The 16,035-nt window shown below is 41.7% G+C and overlaps 1 protein-coding gene across 1 annotated transcript in view; it reads right to left on the bottom strand.

Annotated features, from left to right (window-relative positions):
• Positions 1 to 16,035, bottom strand: part of TRAPPC9 (trafficking protein particle complex subunit 9) — an 875,381-nt gene that overhangs the window by 788,369 nt on the left and 70,977 nt on the right. The gene's annotated exons all lie outside the window — the stretch shown is intronic.

The following is a 16,035-nucleotide window of genomic DNA, read 5'->3' as shown; positions in this document are numbered from 1 at the left end:
TCATTCTCGCATATGTAAACAGCAAAATAAGTGTAGGCCCATGATTCACAAAAAAACTCAAAACTAATAACCTGCAAAGGTTTTAAAAGGGTCTCCTATGAAAAATATTAGGCACCGTAGTTTGTCGCCATTTCTCAGGTGTACGCAGTTTTGAGATTTTACATTTTTACTCAACGCAACCTCTGCTTTTATATTTTACCAACAAAATGGATTTTATATTGTGCTTGTTTGTACTAAAACTCATTTAGTGTACTTTTTCCTAAAAATAGATGTTTGATACACTGCTGTATAAATATTGTGTGACAGAAAAAAATAAACAGCCATCATTATATTCCCCAGGGACTCTGCTTTCAGAAAATATAGACTGGTTGGGGGTTGTAAGTAATTTTCTATAAAAAGAAAAGCAAATTTTAACATGTCATTGTGCAACATACAGCAGGTAAAATACTCGTCACCATTTTTCTAGGTAAACAAATTTCTAAAGGTGCTATTGACATGACATTTTCGAGAATGACACAGGTAGTGTCAAAAGTATTGAACACATGAAGAAAGGGAGGTGCAAAAAAGGCATGGAAAGCCAAGACACCAGATGAAATCTATCAATAATTAGAAAGCAATCATGCCCCTGAGTGCAAAGTGATATCCACTGGTTCAGTCTCAACTGATGGCCTATAACAAGCTGTCTCATTACTAAGGTGTCACACAAGAAACATCTCATGATGGGTAAAAGCAAAGAGCTCTCTCAAGACCTTTGCAACCTTATTGTTGTAAAACATTCTGATGGCATTGGTCACAGAACGATTTCTAAACTCCTGAATGTTCCAGTGAGCACTGTTGGGGCCATAATTCGGAAGTAGAAAGATCATTTCACCACAAACCGGCACCGACCAGCTGTTCCTCGCAAGATTTCTAACAGAGGAGTGAAAATACTTATCAGAAGGGTTGTCCAAGAGCCAAGGACCACTTGTGGAGACCTGGAATTAGCAGGTATAATTGTTTCAAAGAAAACAATAAGTAATGCACTCACCCCCATGGCCTGTATGCACGTCACCACGCAAGACTCCGTTGCTGAAGAAAAAGCATGCTGAATTTCTTTTAAAGTTTGCTGCACAACATTTAGACAAGCCTGGGAAATACTGGGAGAATATAGTCTGGTCAGATGAGAACAAAATGGATGCCATAATACACACCATGTTTGGATGTCACATGGCACTGCACATCACCCCAAAAACACCAACAGTGAAGCATGGTGGTGGGAACATCATGGTGTGGGGCTGTTTTTCAGCATACAGTACTGGCAAACTTCAGGTCATTGAAGGAAGGTCAAATGAAAAAATGTAGCAAGACATTCTTGAAGAAAATCTGCTGCCGGGATGATGAAGATGAAACGAGGGCGGACATTCCAGCAAAACAATGATCCCAAACACAAAGCCAAAGAAACTCAATTGGTTTCAAAGAAAGAAAATAGAGCTGATAGAATGGCCCAGTCAATCACCTGACTTGAATCCAATAGAAAATCTATGGAAAGAACTAAAGAACAGAGTTCATAGAAGAGGCCCATGGAACCTTCAAGATTTGAAGACCGTGTGGAAGAAAGGGCCAAAATCCCACCTGAGGCATGCGTGCCGCTAGTTTCTCCATACGAGAGGCATCTTGAAGCTGTCATTACCAACAAAGGATTTTGTACCAAGTATTACATACATTTCAGTTAGTGTGTTCAATACTTTTTCCCTGAGTCATTCCATTTTATTACACATAACTTAATTTCTGAACTTATTTGTTTTGGTTTCTTTGTATATTTGGATTGCATGAGTTGTTACCGACATGTGGGGAACATTTCATGTCAATAGCACCTTTAAAAATCTATTTACTGAGAAAAATAGTGACATGTTCAATACTTATTTTACCCGCTGTATTTTAATCCAAGCAGGACGAACGTAACTACGGATGCACCGATATATCAGCGGCAAAATGTAATAGCCAAAAAATGATCAAATGGTGCTGATAATGGCTGCCGAAAACGCACCATTTTGCCCACAATTTTACCATGTTTACGGTGCGTTTTTCATAGGTCTGGTTCACACCAATGCAGTTGATGTCCATTTTGCAGTGCATTTTGACACTTTTTTTTATATGTTTTGTGTTTTTTGAACGTGTGGGGTTTTTTTGGCCAACTGGGCAGATTGCAAACGCAGAACGCATCAAAAATGTGTCAATTCTTGATGCAAATTTAATGAATTTCAGGTCTAGCTCACACCAATGCAGCTTGCGTTTTGTCTCTTCTGCAGTGCATTTTACAGTGTGCTTTTGATGCTTTTATGCGTTTTGCATTTTTTTAATTTTTCCTTTAGCCAACTGGTTGCTGGGCAGATTAAAAATGCAAAACACATCAAACGTGCGAAAAACACGTCAAAAACACACTACATGCTTTTTCTGCAGCGTCTCCATTGAAGTCTATTGAACCAAAAAATGCAACGTTTTGCATTTGGAAAGGTCCGCGATCCTTTCCAAAAACGCAGCAGCTCAAAAAAGCCTAAATGTGAACATGTCCCATAGGAAACCATGTTAAATGGGCTGCAGTGCGTTTCTGCAAAAAAAAAAAAAAAAAAAAAAGCATTAAGAAACACATTGCTGTGAATCAGGCCTCAATGGGGAGGTACGTTTTTGGCACATTATTTTTTTTAACTCACCAAATATGCACCAAAAATGCGTCAAGCAGGATTTTTTTTTCAACACCACAAAGGAAAAGCAACAGACCAGTGTGAAGGCACACATTGAATTCAAAGGGATGAATTTTTCTTGCCCCCTTTTTTTTTTTTTTTATGCAAAAGTAATTTAAAACTGCTCAGTGTGAAAGCAGCCTATTGGCCAAAAAGGTGTGAAAATAAATTCATATTCAATTAAATTCATGATATTGATAAAAAAGTCAAATCTATTACAATTCTAAAAAATATATTTTCAGTTTGGGTTCACACTTTTGCAGTGCGGCACATCGCATGTGTTTCGAACAGGAACCGCACCGCACTCATGTGCAAATCACATGCGAATTCTGTGCGGTGCAATTTGAGCCATATATTTTGTATGGCTCAGATGGCACAGCACCAAAAAGGTGCAGGACCCTTTTTATTGTCTGCACTAGAATCGGATCACACCTATGCGATTTGATTCTGTACATTGCACCGTGTTTTGTGAACCGATTTCATGTTTTTATGTTAACTTAACATACCCATCCGCAGCGGTTCGCATGAACGGGGTGCAATTGTGATGCGGTGCAGAATCCGCTGCGAATTTACGCATTGCATCAGTGTGAACTCGGATTTAAAAAAAAAAAAAACAACTGTATATTTCGGTTTTGTTTTTTGGCCAAATGTATCCTGAATTTTCATTTCGGTGCATCACTGAGCCCCGGTTCACATATGTGCGGTGCGGTATATCGCATGTGATTCGTACAGGAACCACGCCACATTCCTGTGCAGATCACATGCGATTTGTGTGCAGTGCGACTGGAGCCGTACATTTTGTATGGCTCTAATCGCACTGCACCCAAAATGTGCAGGACTCTTGTTTGGGTTAGAACTAGAATCGGATCGCACGGGTATTCACACCTATGTGATCCGATTCTGCACATTGCACCACGTTTTGCGGACCGCTTTCAGAATGTTGTTAACATACACACCTGCAGTGGTCCGCATGATCGGAGTGCGATTCAGATGCAGTGCTGAATTTGCACTGAAAACGCTTCAAATTCTGCACCGAATCAGTGTGAACCTGGGCTGAATGTACTTATGTAAAAATATCCATACCTGGAATTTTACTTAAACGCAATACATGTTAACATGCTAAAATAAATATACAGGTGAAACAAAAAATTTGAATATCGTGGAAAAGTTCATTTATTTCAGTGCAGCAACTTAAAAGGTGAAACTAATATATGAGATAGACTCATTACATGCAAAGCAAGATAGTTCAAGCCGTGATTTGTCATCATTGTGATGAATATGGCTTACAGCTCATGAAAACCCCAAATCCACAATCTCAGAAAATGAGAATATTATGAAAAGGTGCAATATTCTCGGCTCAAAGTGTCCCACTCTAATCAGATAATTAATCCATAACACCTGCAAAGGGTTCCTGAGCCTTTAAATGGTCTCTCAGTCTGGTTCAGTAGGAATCACAATCATGGGAAAGACTGCTGACCTGACACCATCATTGACACCCTCCATAAGGAGGGAAAGCCTCAAAAGGTAATTGCAAAAGACGTTGGATGTTCCCAAAGTGCTGTATCAAAGCACATTAATAGAAAGTTATGTGGAAGGGAAAAGTGTGGAAGAAAAAGGTGCACAAGCAGCAGGGATGATCACAGCCTGGAGAGGATTGTCAGGAAAAGGACATTCAAAAGTGTTGGGGACTTTCACAAGGAGTGGACTGAGGCTGGAGTCAGTGCATCAAGAGCCACCATACACAGACGGATCCTGGACATGGGCTTCAAATGTCGTATTCCTCTTGTCAAGCCGCTCCTGAACAACAAACCTCAGAAGCGTCTTACCTGGGCTAAAGAAAAACAGACCTGGTCTGTTGCTCAGTGGTCCAAAGTCATCTTTTCTGATGAGAGCAACTTTTGCATCTCATTTGGAAACCAAGGACCCCGAGTATGGAGGAAGAATGGAGAGGCACAAGGACCCCGAGTATGGAGGAAGAATGGAGAGGCACAAGGACCCCGAGTATGGAGGAAGAATGGAGAGGCACAAGGACCCCAAGTATTGAGGAAGAATGGAGAGGCACACACTGCAAGATGCTTGAAGTCCAGTGTGAAGTTTCCACAGTCTGTGTTGATTTGGGGAGCCATGTCATCTGCTGGTGTTGCTCCACTGTGCTTCATTAAGTCCAGGGTCAACGCAGCCGTCTACCAGGAGATTTTGGAGCACTTCATGCTTCCTTCCACAGACGAGCTTTATGGGGATGCTGACTTCATTTTCCAGCAGGACTTGGCACCTGCCCACACTGCCAAAAGCGCCAAAACCTGGTTCAATGACCGTGGGATTACTGTGCTTGATTGGCCAGCAAACTCGCCTGACCTGAACCCCATAGAGAATCTATGGGGCATTGCCAAGAGAAAGATGAGAGACATGAGCCCGAACAATGCAGAAGAGCTGAAGGCCGCTATTGAAGCATCCTGGTCTTTCATAACACCTCAGCAGTGCCACAGGCTGATAGCTTCCATGCCACGCCGCATTGAGGCAGTAATTGCTGCAAAAGGGGCCCAAACCAAGTACTGAGTACATATGCATGCTTATACTTTTCAGAGGTCCGATATTGTTCTATGTACAATCCTTGTTTTATTGATTGCATGGAATATTCTCATTTTCTGAGATTGTGGATTTGGGGTTTTCATGAGCTGTAAGCCATAATCATCACAATGATGACAAATCACGGCTTGAACTATCTTGCTTTGCATGTAATGAGTCTATCTCATATATTAGTTTCACCTTTTAAGTTGTATTACTGAAATAAATTAACGTTTGCACGATATTCTAATTTTTCGATTTTCACCTGTGTGTGTATATGTGTATGTGTGTGTGTATATATATATATATATATATATATATATATATATATATATATATATATATATATAACTAGCCTGGCATCCCTCTCCAGTCACAGCGATTGCGGCGAGTTGGCAGCTGCATACTTGACATGCAATGATTTTCCGCTGGCCACACTCACCTTTTGTGTTGGGCTCAGCTGAAATTAATCACCCTCTTCATATGTATTTAAGAGAACAAAGGTTAAACTGCGAGTGGACTCAGCGGAGATTGCGGTTGGGCGCCGCGCGGGCTGCGGGCCTTCAGTTCACTCTTCTGGCTGGAGGGATTTGCACTAAATTTAGCTGTTTAATTAGAGTAATGAAGTCTCATTTATCTAGAACGTCTCACGTAGACAAGCCCGGCACACAGAGGATCGCGCCAAAGCCTGCCGGAGAAAAGGCGTCACTTCTCAGGTGTTGTGGAGAAATCCTTTTAAATTACTGAGAAATCGGTTGGAATGGATTTCCTGCTGTTAGGAGGTGATGGTTACCTTTGTGATTATTAACTTAATAATTATTATTTGCATAAAAAGGGAAACGCAAGACACAGCTGAAGCTTAATCTGCTTATAGTTTACCTTCCCTGGTTCCCCCCTTCCCCCTCATCAAATGCTAAGAAGGCTCCATGCACATCGCGCGTTTTAATAACGCCGGTAGCGTTAACTGTGTAAAGTCGTCTTAAAAACATACGTTTTTCAGCGTTTTTGCATTAGCGTTTAGCCACGTTTGTATTTTTTAGCTTTTTTGTTATTTTTTTTGGTTTTGTTTTGTTTTATTATTTTTGTTTTTGGGGGGGGGGGGGGTTTAACACAGAAAAAACTTTTTTTACTAAAAAAAAACCACTGGTTTCCCATGTTTTACCGTGTTTTTCAGCATGAGAGCATTTTTAGCTTTTTTGTTGTTATTTTTTTGTTTTATTATTTTTGTTTTTTGGGGGGGTTTTTTTTTTTTGTTACCCAGAAAAAAAAAACTTTCTTTGCTCAAAAAAACACTGGTTTGCCGCGTTTTACCATGCTTTTCAGCATTAGAGCGTTTTTACAGCTAAAAAAAAAAAATCCTCTAGAAACCCACTAGTTTCGAGTTTTTTTTCCAGCCAAAAAATGCTGATTAACCACTTGCCCTCCTGAGGATTTGCCCCCCTTCCTGACCAGGCCATTTTTTGAGCACGACGCTGCGTTACTTTAACCGACAATTACGCGGTCATGTAACGCTGCACCCAGATGAAATTTACGTCTTTTTTCCCCACAAATAGAGCTTTCTTTCGGTGGTATTTGATCGCCTGTGTGTTTTTACATTTATTGCGCTATAAGCAAAAAAAGACCAACTTTGAGAAAAAAAAAAAACTATATTTTGGACTTTTTGCAGTAAAAAAATTTAAAAATCACATTTTGTCATAAATTTAGGCCAAAATGTATTCTGCTCCATGTCTTTGCTAAAAAAAATCCCAATACGTGTACTTTACGGCGCTGCATTACTTTAACTCACAAGGCAACGCTGCACCCAAATGGCCTTTACGTCCTTTTTTCCCCACAAATTGAGCTTTCTTGGTGACATCTGAGCTTATTGAGGTTTTATAAAATGTAATAGAGGTAAAAGCCGTCTATTAGACATTAATAAAAATAATATACAAAATAGAAAATACAGAATTAGGGTTAGGGGGGAGAAGAATAAAAAGGGGGAACACAATAATATCAACAGTAAACAAAGAGAGAAAGGGGGGGGAGAGAAAGGGAGGGGGGAGAGAAAGGGAGGGGGGAGAGAAAGGGAGTGGCGGAGAAAGAAATACAGGTTTTTACACATTTCAGAAATAGGGGCAGTCCCCACATGAACAATTAAAACAAACATTAGACATTGGGATAAACATCACACACTGATTAACCCCTTGCTCTCCAGAGGATTTACCCACCTTCCTGACCAGGCTATTTTTTTTTAAGTACAGCATTGTATTACTTTGACTGACAATTGTGCGGTCATGCAACGCTGCACCCAAATGGCATCTATGTCCTTTTTTTCCCCACAAACAGAGCTTTCATTTGGTGGTATTTGATCACCTGTGCGTTGTTTTTTTTTTTGCGCTATAAACAAAAACAAACCAACAATTTTGGGAACGTAATATTTTTTACTTTTTTGCTATTAAACATATCCAGTAAAAAAAATGTTAAAAATCTAATTTCGTCATAAATTTAGGCCAAAATGTATTCTACTCCATGTCTGATTGGGAAAAAAATTCCCAATACGTGTAAATTAATTGGTTTACACGAAAGTTATAGTGGTTAGAAATGGCGGTATATATACTGGAATATTTTTTTTTTTTTAACCAGTAATGGCGGTGATCAGTGACTTATAGCAGGACTGCAGAGGACATTTTGACACTGGGGGGGAACTGACTTGGTGTCACTGACATCCCCAGTGACACCAATACAGTGATCAGTGCTAATAAAAAGCACTGACACTATACTGTCACTGGGCAGGAAGAGGTTAACATCTGGGGCAATGAAAAGGTTAACTGTGTGCTGTATTACTGTTAACTGTGTTAGTGCTTTCAACTGTAAGAACATTGCTTTGTATGGCTGTGCTATGCAGAGCCATACAAAGAAGTGTGCTAACAGGGGAGAGATCTGTATTGCTTACATAACGGTCTCTCCATCTGTCGGCAATGCTCCGCGATCACCGGGTGCTGGCGATGAATCACCGGCCAGAACACGGTGATGGACAGCCGATGCCGCGAACAGTGGCGCGGGTAGGGCTCGCGCGCACCCCCTACCCGGAAGTGCAAAATCACACACACACACACACACATATATATATAACCGGGACAGGGGCTTTTGGAAGGGATTGCAGGCTAGCTTCTTGCCTACTGACAATGGGCCCTGGCATTTGAGGGGGCTCTATTCTTTGGGAAGTCTGTGCCTGGGGGGGGGGCCTTTTGGAGTAGTTTTACTTCGGATGCAAGTCCATGTCTCCCCAAAACACACAGACTCAGAGAAGTGGAGGACCAGGCTACAGACTTAAGCCCTCTTCGTCGACTAGGATACTCTAAGCAAATGTTAATATAATCAGCTCAGAACAACTGGATGTTCCATTGTTAGTTGAATCACCTATTGTTTCTGTCTGTTGGCTAGTCCTCCTGGAGGTTCCTACATGATGGGATTAGTCTGGTGTCAACTTGACCTTGTTATTTAACCGCTTACCCACCTCCATATAGCAGACATACTGCTACACGGCAGCGCGGGGTATATATGTGATTTTGCATTTTCAGTTAGGGGGCATGTGCAAGCCGCGCGCCACGGCTGTCAATCACCCGGTCCCAGCCGGTGATTAACGACAATCACCGACAGGGAGAAACACTGTTTTGTTTACAAACAGTGTTCCTCCCTGTCAGTTTTGACACACTACTCCCCCCGCCCCCTTGTAAAACACTCCTCACACACACACACCCGCCCCCTTGTAAAACACTCCCTACACACAGTTAACCCTTTGATCACCCCTCACATTAACCTCTTCCTGCCCAGTGTCATTAGTACAGTGTCAGTGCTGTTTTTTTAGCACTGATCACTATATTGGTGTCACTGGTTCCCCCCCAATGTCAGAATACCCGCCGCAGTCCCACTAAAAGTCGCTGATTGCTGCCATTACTACTAGGAAAGAAAAAAAAATCCAAGTATCTATACTGCCATGTGTGAACGCTAGAACTTTCACGTAAACCAATTAATTTACACGTATCGGGATTTTTTTTAGCAAAGACATGGAGCAGAATAAATTTTAGCCTAAATTTATGACAAAATTTTGATTTTTAAATTTTTTTCCCTGGACATGTTTAATAGCAAAAAGTTCAAAATATAGTTTTTTTTTTTCAAAGTTGTTGGTCTTTTTTTGCTTATAGCGCAAAAAATGTAAAAACGCACAGGCGATCAAATACCACCGAAAGAAAGCTCTATTTGTGGGGAATAAAGACGTAAATTTCATCTGGGTGCAGCGTTGCATGACCACGCAATTGTCAGTTAAAGTAATGCAGCGCAGTAACGCAAAAAATGGCCTGGTCAGAAAGAGGGGTAAATCCTCTCGAGGGCAAGTGGTTAATCAGTATGGGATGTTTATCCCTATGTGTAATGTTTGTTTTTATTGTTCATGTGTGGACTGCCCCTATTTCTGAAGTGTGTAAAAACCAGTATTTCTTTCTCCCCCCCCCCCCCTCTTTGTTTACTGTTGATATTATTCTGTTCCCCCTTTTTATTCTTCTCACCCTAGTTCTGTATTTTCTGTTTTGTATATTGTTTTTATTCATGTCTAATAGATGGATTTTACCTCTCGCTCTGTTAAATTTTATAAAACCTCAAACTCAGACTGAACACAAAAAGTCTCACAAATGTGGTATTCCCATATTGGTAGAAGTAGCAGAATGTATTTTGGGGTGTAATTCCACATATACCCATGGCATGTGTAAGCAATATATCATTTAAGTGACAAGTTTGTGTAAAAAAAAAAAAAAAATTGTCATTTTTCAAACACTTATGGTAAAAATAAAGCATTCCATTGACTCAACATGCCCCAAAAAAAAAAAAAAAAAAAAAAAAAAAACTATTTCTGTTCAATAAAGAGTTCCAGTTGCACCTAAACTAGTGTTGTCTAGTGCTTGCGTGCAATGCCCAGCTATAATAATACCTTGGTCCTGTGTCCCAGCGGAGAGGAAGCGGTCATCTGATGGAAGGTGTTGGGTGGTCTGTCACAAAAACCTTTCCGTTTTCATTACATATCCAATTTTAGAATCAGTGACATCATCACTGGGTATCTGTACTTCTCTATGCAGTCAGATCATGAGTGTTGGGAGGGGTCAGAAGACTGTGGTCCATAGCTTACTGAAAACATCACAGTACCCCTTTTTCAAGAACCCTCAGCCCTGATGTAAGACTGTGGGAGGAGTTATACAAATAGGAGAATACCTTGATAAATGGATGTCAGCCTGGAGGAGAATGAAGTCCAAGGCAACACCCACATGTGATGCTGGAGCCTTCATGATTGAAAGAATTGAAGCCCAATGAATGAGTGGGGCGGGCCAGGGACAATCAGGCTAGGGTGGAAAGGACTAGGTGACACTGGAAGTACAGGAAATTGTGCAAGACTGAAGGGAAGGCTGGAGTTCAGATATGAAACACAAAGAAGATTGGTGAAGAGTCAGGACCATAGACAGTCCTAGTCTGGCGCCCCCTTAGGTGTCTTCATGGCTCCATAGGTTACTCACCAGCCCAACTAGTGTGTTCGCATGTACCAAGCTGCCCTGCTTTGCTGAAGATTACCATCAGAGGCCCTAACTTACGGAAGAGCAAGCTCTTGTAATGGTTTGTGTAAGTTGCCAATGGTCTTCTACTCCAATACATACAGTTTATATTACACTTACATCACGTCCTCGCCTCGCTCAATCTGTTCACCCAGAGCCAATTCAGTCTCTAAGGAAAAGCATCAAGTGTCTGAGGCCAGCAAGAAGTTGTCCCGGATGTTCCAATTGAACTTTTGGACTTTTCAGTGAAACCATTACATCATCAGGGTACACACGATGCTCACTTCATCATATACCCCCCTTCTATCTAAGGGGCTGAGACAAACCAACATACTCAAACTGCTTGCATTAGAAGATTGACACGTGATGAACACAGAACTGCATTAATATGGGTCTTCTAGATCTGCCTGGAGATCTGCTCTAAAGTGAGACTAAACAATATCCGTATCCTCCAAAAATCATCCATATAGATCCAATACCCAACGGATCTATCATTTTTTTTTTTTTATGAAACTGTGCCTTACTGTCTTTTTTGTCCTCATTGTAACATGCTCCATGAGCTCCTGAACCTCTTCTTTTCCTTCTTCTTTGTTTGTTTGGTATGAGCAGTGCACATTAGTTGTGGTCACGTACACTGATCTATGCACAGTCCATAGTACATTAAGTCCACGGTCTCCAGTCCGTCAAGTGTCCACAGCCCATCTAATCCACAGCCCAGCTAGTCCATCCAGTCCAGCTAGTCCATCCAGTCCAGCTAGTCCATCCAGTCCAGCAAAGCCCACAGTCCAGCTAGTCCATCCAGTCCAGCAAAGCCCACAGCCCAGCAAAGCCCACAGCCCAGCAAAGCCCACAGCCCAGCAAAGCCCACAGCCCAGCAAAGCCCACAGCCCAGCAAAGCCCACAGCCCAGCAAAGCCCACAGCCCAGCAAAGCCCACAGCCCAGCAAAGCCCACAGCCCAGCAAAGCCCACAGCCCAGCAAAGCCCACAGCCCAGCAAAGCCCACAGCCCAGCAAAGCCCACAGCCCAGCAAAGCCCACAGTCCAGCAAAGCCCACAGTCCAGCAAGCCCACAGTCCATCTAGTCTCCATAGTTAATCAAGTTCATAGTCTCCATAGTCTATCACGTCCATTTGATAACCAGTAAGGGAGGTCATCCATGTCCCTACACACAGTGGGACCATAGAGAACAATGATAGTTACCGTCTAGCAGTGTGTCAGATCATAGCAGCAAAAAAGAAAAAAGGAATTTGGAGATTTGGAAGGGGCTGAAATGGGGCTTTTCTGAGTTATACAAACAAATAGAATTTTCTTCTTTTAAACCAGAGTTCAGTGTCACTTTAAGGCTTCATACTGTACCAATAATCGTATCATCCTATCTTCCCGGTGCAGCCAAAACTTGGCATCTGACTATGTCTTACCCGCCATCCAGGATTTTAAAGGTCAGAAGCAACCTGAGAAACATTTCCCCATGTATTGTAAAAGAAAAAAAAAAAAAAACACATACATAGTGGACTTACTCCTTCCACAAGGAAGCCCTGATTAATTTATCAAGTGTCCCAGGCGAGGATTGATAACACCTAAAAATAAAACTCACACTTGGATGACAGTCAAAGGACGAGGTTGAAGGACAACCTCGACTGAAAACCGATAACTGGCAGTGCTGATTTCAGACAGAAAACCAGGACGGGCGGTGTCATGTGACCCACGGTGAAGACTCACTTTAATTGCCGATGATTGAGGCAGGCTGTCTGCCGCAGCAGAGCGCCAAGTTAATTGACAGTTTTCTGTCTCTTCAGTCATATTTATTAAAACAGAAGTTTTCAGATGGGAGAAAGAGTTGTTTCCACTGTCATTTCAGGAAGATATTGTTCCCTAGCATGACTGACACCACTGAGGTTTTTCAATGTACTCTGTTTGCCATAGGAGCCTATTTTGGGAGTTACCTTCTTCCATAGAAATAGCTGGACCATTTTTGACCAAAAGCCTGGTCTAAGGGGTTCACTGTAAGGCGGGACTCCGGCTAAAACTATGTTCTATGGCTAGGGAAGAGAAGGCTTAGAATCTCTTTTTAAAGCTGAAGTTTAATCTGCTGACATTTTCCCTTCCATAGTTCCTCTCTCCTCACTCATCAACAATCTCATTTTTAAAATAAAACCTGTTTTCATTACACACCTTATACCTGGGATGTCATCACCAGGTCTCTGTGCTTCTCTACGCAATGCAGATAGATGGCTTGTGGGAAGAGCAGGCAAGGTACTATATATAGCTTCCTGAAAACATCACAACACCCTGCCTTTGTACTCCTCTCAAGAGCCCCTAGTCGGGATGGCTAGGATGTCTTACTAGAGGAGTGGATGTTCCTGCTGTATTTGCAAGCAGAACACCCTAGGTAATGGCCACAAGTAATGCTGAACCTCCTTGATCAAAAGAACAGAAATTCAACGAATGAAACAAGCGGGCCAGGGACAGTCAAGCTGGGTAGGAAAGTTCTACACCCTGTTCCAAACTATTATGCAAATTCTATTTAAGTGTCACAAAGATGAAATATTTTGTTTTTCAGTTTAACTCATGGATGGCATTGTGTGTCAGGGCTCTTTTGATCACTGAAAACAATCTGGGACACCTGTGATAATTAGATTGGCCGGTGAGCCCAATTTAAGGAAAAACTACTAAAGGACGGTGTTCCACATTATTAAGCAGAGCACCATTTTCAAGCAATATGGGGAAGAAAAAGGATCTCTCTGCTGCCGAAAAGAGTGAAATAGTTCGATGCCTTGGACGAGGTATGAAAACATTCGATATTTCACGAAAACGTAAGTGTGATCATCGCACTATGAAGAGATTTGTGGCTGATTCAGAGCACAGATGGGTTGGTGCAGATAAAGGCACATTTTCTGCCAGATTCATGCATCGGATCAAGAGAGCAGCTACTAAAATACCATTACATAGCAGCAAACAGATATTTGAAGCTGCTGGTGCCTCTGGAGTCCCACAGACATCAAGGTGTAGAGTCCTCCAGAGTCTTGTAACTGTGCATAAACCTTCTATTCGGCCACCACTAACCAATGCTCACAAGCAGAAACGGCTGCATTGGGCAGAAAAATACATGAAGACTAATTTTCAAACAGTCCTGTTCACTGATGAGTGCCGTGCAACCCTGGATGGTCCAGATGGATGGAGTAGTGGATGGTTGGTGGACGGCTACCCTGTTCCAACAAGGCTGCGATGTCAGCAAGGCGGTGGTGGAGTCATGTTTTGGGCTGGAATCATGGGAACAGAGCTGGTCGGCCCCTTTAGGGTCCCCGAAGGTGCAAAGATGACCTCTGCAAAGTATGTGGAGTTTATGACTGACCACTTTCTTCCCTGGTACAGAAGGAAGAACTATGCTTTCCGTAATAAAATCATCTTCATGCATGACAATGCACCATCTCATGCTGCAAAGAATACCTCTGCATCAATGGCTGCTATGGGGATAAAAGGAGAGAAAGTCATGGTGTGGCCTCCATCCTCCCCTGACCTCAATCCTATTGAGAACCTTTGGAGCATCCTCAAGCAAGAGATCTATGAGGGTGGGAGGCAGTTTACATCCAAACAGCAGCTCTGGGAGGCTATTCTGACATCTTGCAAACAAATTCAAGCAGAAACTGTCCAAAAACTTCCAAGTTCAATGGATGCAAGACTTGTGAAGCTGCTATCAGATAAGGGGTCCTATGTTACAATGTAACGTGACCTGTTCAAATGTTTACAAAGTTAAAATGTTGTTAAAAGTTTGATTGAAATAGCTTTTGATTTCAGTAAATATGCTGCAAACACAACAAATGTCAATTTTCAGTTCTTTACAACCTATAAAGAGTTTTGAAACTTACTGTGCGGAATAATTTGGAACAAAAATCCTGTTATCATTAGGAGGTTTGTTCAATAAAATGTGAATTGTACCTTAATAGTTGTAACATGAGAATTATGCTGACTGTTATTTACATCAATTATTTAGGTAAATGAGAAAAATATAATTTGCATAATAATTTGGAACACGGTGTAGATGTGCTGGACGTCCTGCACCCAGGAAATGAGGCGGACTCTGACTTACTGAAGCTTCTACAGTAATGTGCATTGTCAGAAGCTCACAGTGTGCAGTTAAATCAAAAGGAAGACATTTCAGTCCAGGAGAGGAGACAGTACAACAGGGCAAGACTGAAAGGAAGGCTGGAGGTCAGATTTAATTGCCACTCTCTATTTTTCGTGGCATTTCTTCAGACATCATGCACGTTCACCATGTTCTTTCTGGGCTGAGATGCTGGCACAGAGATGACAATCAAATCCCATTGCCTGTGCAGATCTTGGCTGTGTTGAATGTCTGCCACAGATCAGCCCCACCTTTAGCCTTCCACCTTGTGACAAAGTTACCCAACCTAAAAATAAGCTACAGAGTAACCAAACAAAAAAAAAAAAGATAAAAATGTTACCCTACCTGGAAATGAGCTACAAAAGTTACGCTACATAAGAATAATCTACAAAGTTACCTAAAAAAAGAAAAAAAAAAAAAAAAAAGCTACAAAGTTGACTTACCTAAAAATACGTTAAAGAGTAACCCTGGGTGGCCGTGCTGAGCAGCCGATATGAGAGGAAGCTGATCTCCCCGCTGCCACTGATACTTTGCTTAATTATCTGCTTTTTAGGCTTCACGGCATGGCTCTCTAAGGCTACCCACACTTCTCATCACCTGCTCTCCCTCCAGATCCACCCTGCCGCGGCGAACGAGTACCAGAGTCATATATAAAAAAAGTGCAGCGCTAGAGGTAATAAAACGAATAACTCCTATAAGAAACGCGCAAGGACTAAGTGTGTGTTTAAACCATAAATAGCTAAAATACTTAACAAGTTCACAAGAAATAAATAAATTATCTCAGAGAAACACACAGTAGCTAGACATGCGTTTATGTCGTAAAATTCCAAAATTGCTTAATTAGTTCAAAGGACTGTCAACAAAGTTCAGGTTCACTTTCAAGGTAATCGGCAGGTGACACTATTATTCCCTGTATGCCTGTAATACTCAGGTGGGTGTGCAGGTAAATAGATAAAATGCGCACTCACCAGATGCGCGTATAAATAGCGCGTTGTATATTATAAAGGTGATCTGTAAGGGATCCCTTCTTAGGGTGGTCCTGGGTACAGCC

This window comes from Staurois parvus, unplaced genomic scaffold, assembly GCF_062004578.1.
Source record: "Staurois parvus isolate SC_StPar_1 unplaced genomic scaffold, SC_StPar_1.0 ptg000783l, whole genome shotgun sequence".
In the NCBI taxonomy this organism is placed as follows: Eukaryota; Metazoa; Chordata; class Amphibia; order Anura; family Ranidae; genus Staurois; species Staurois parvus.
Note: the sequence above shows the minus strand (reverse complement) of the source record. Positions and strands in the feature narration are given on the sequence as shown.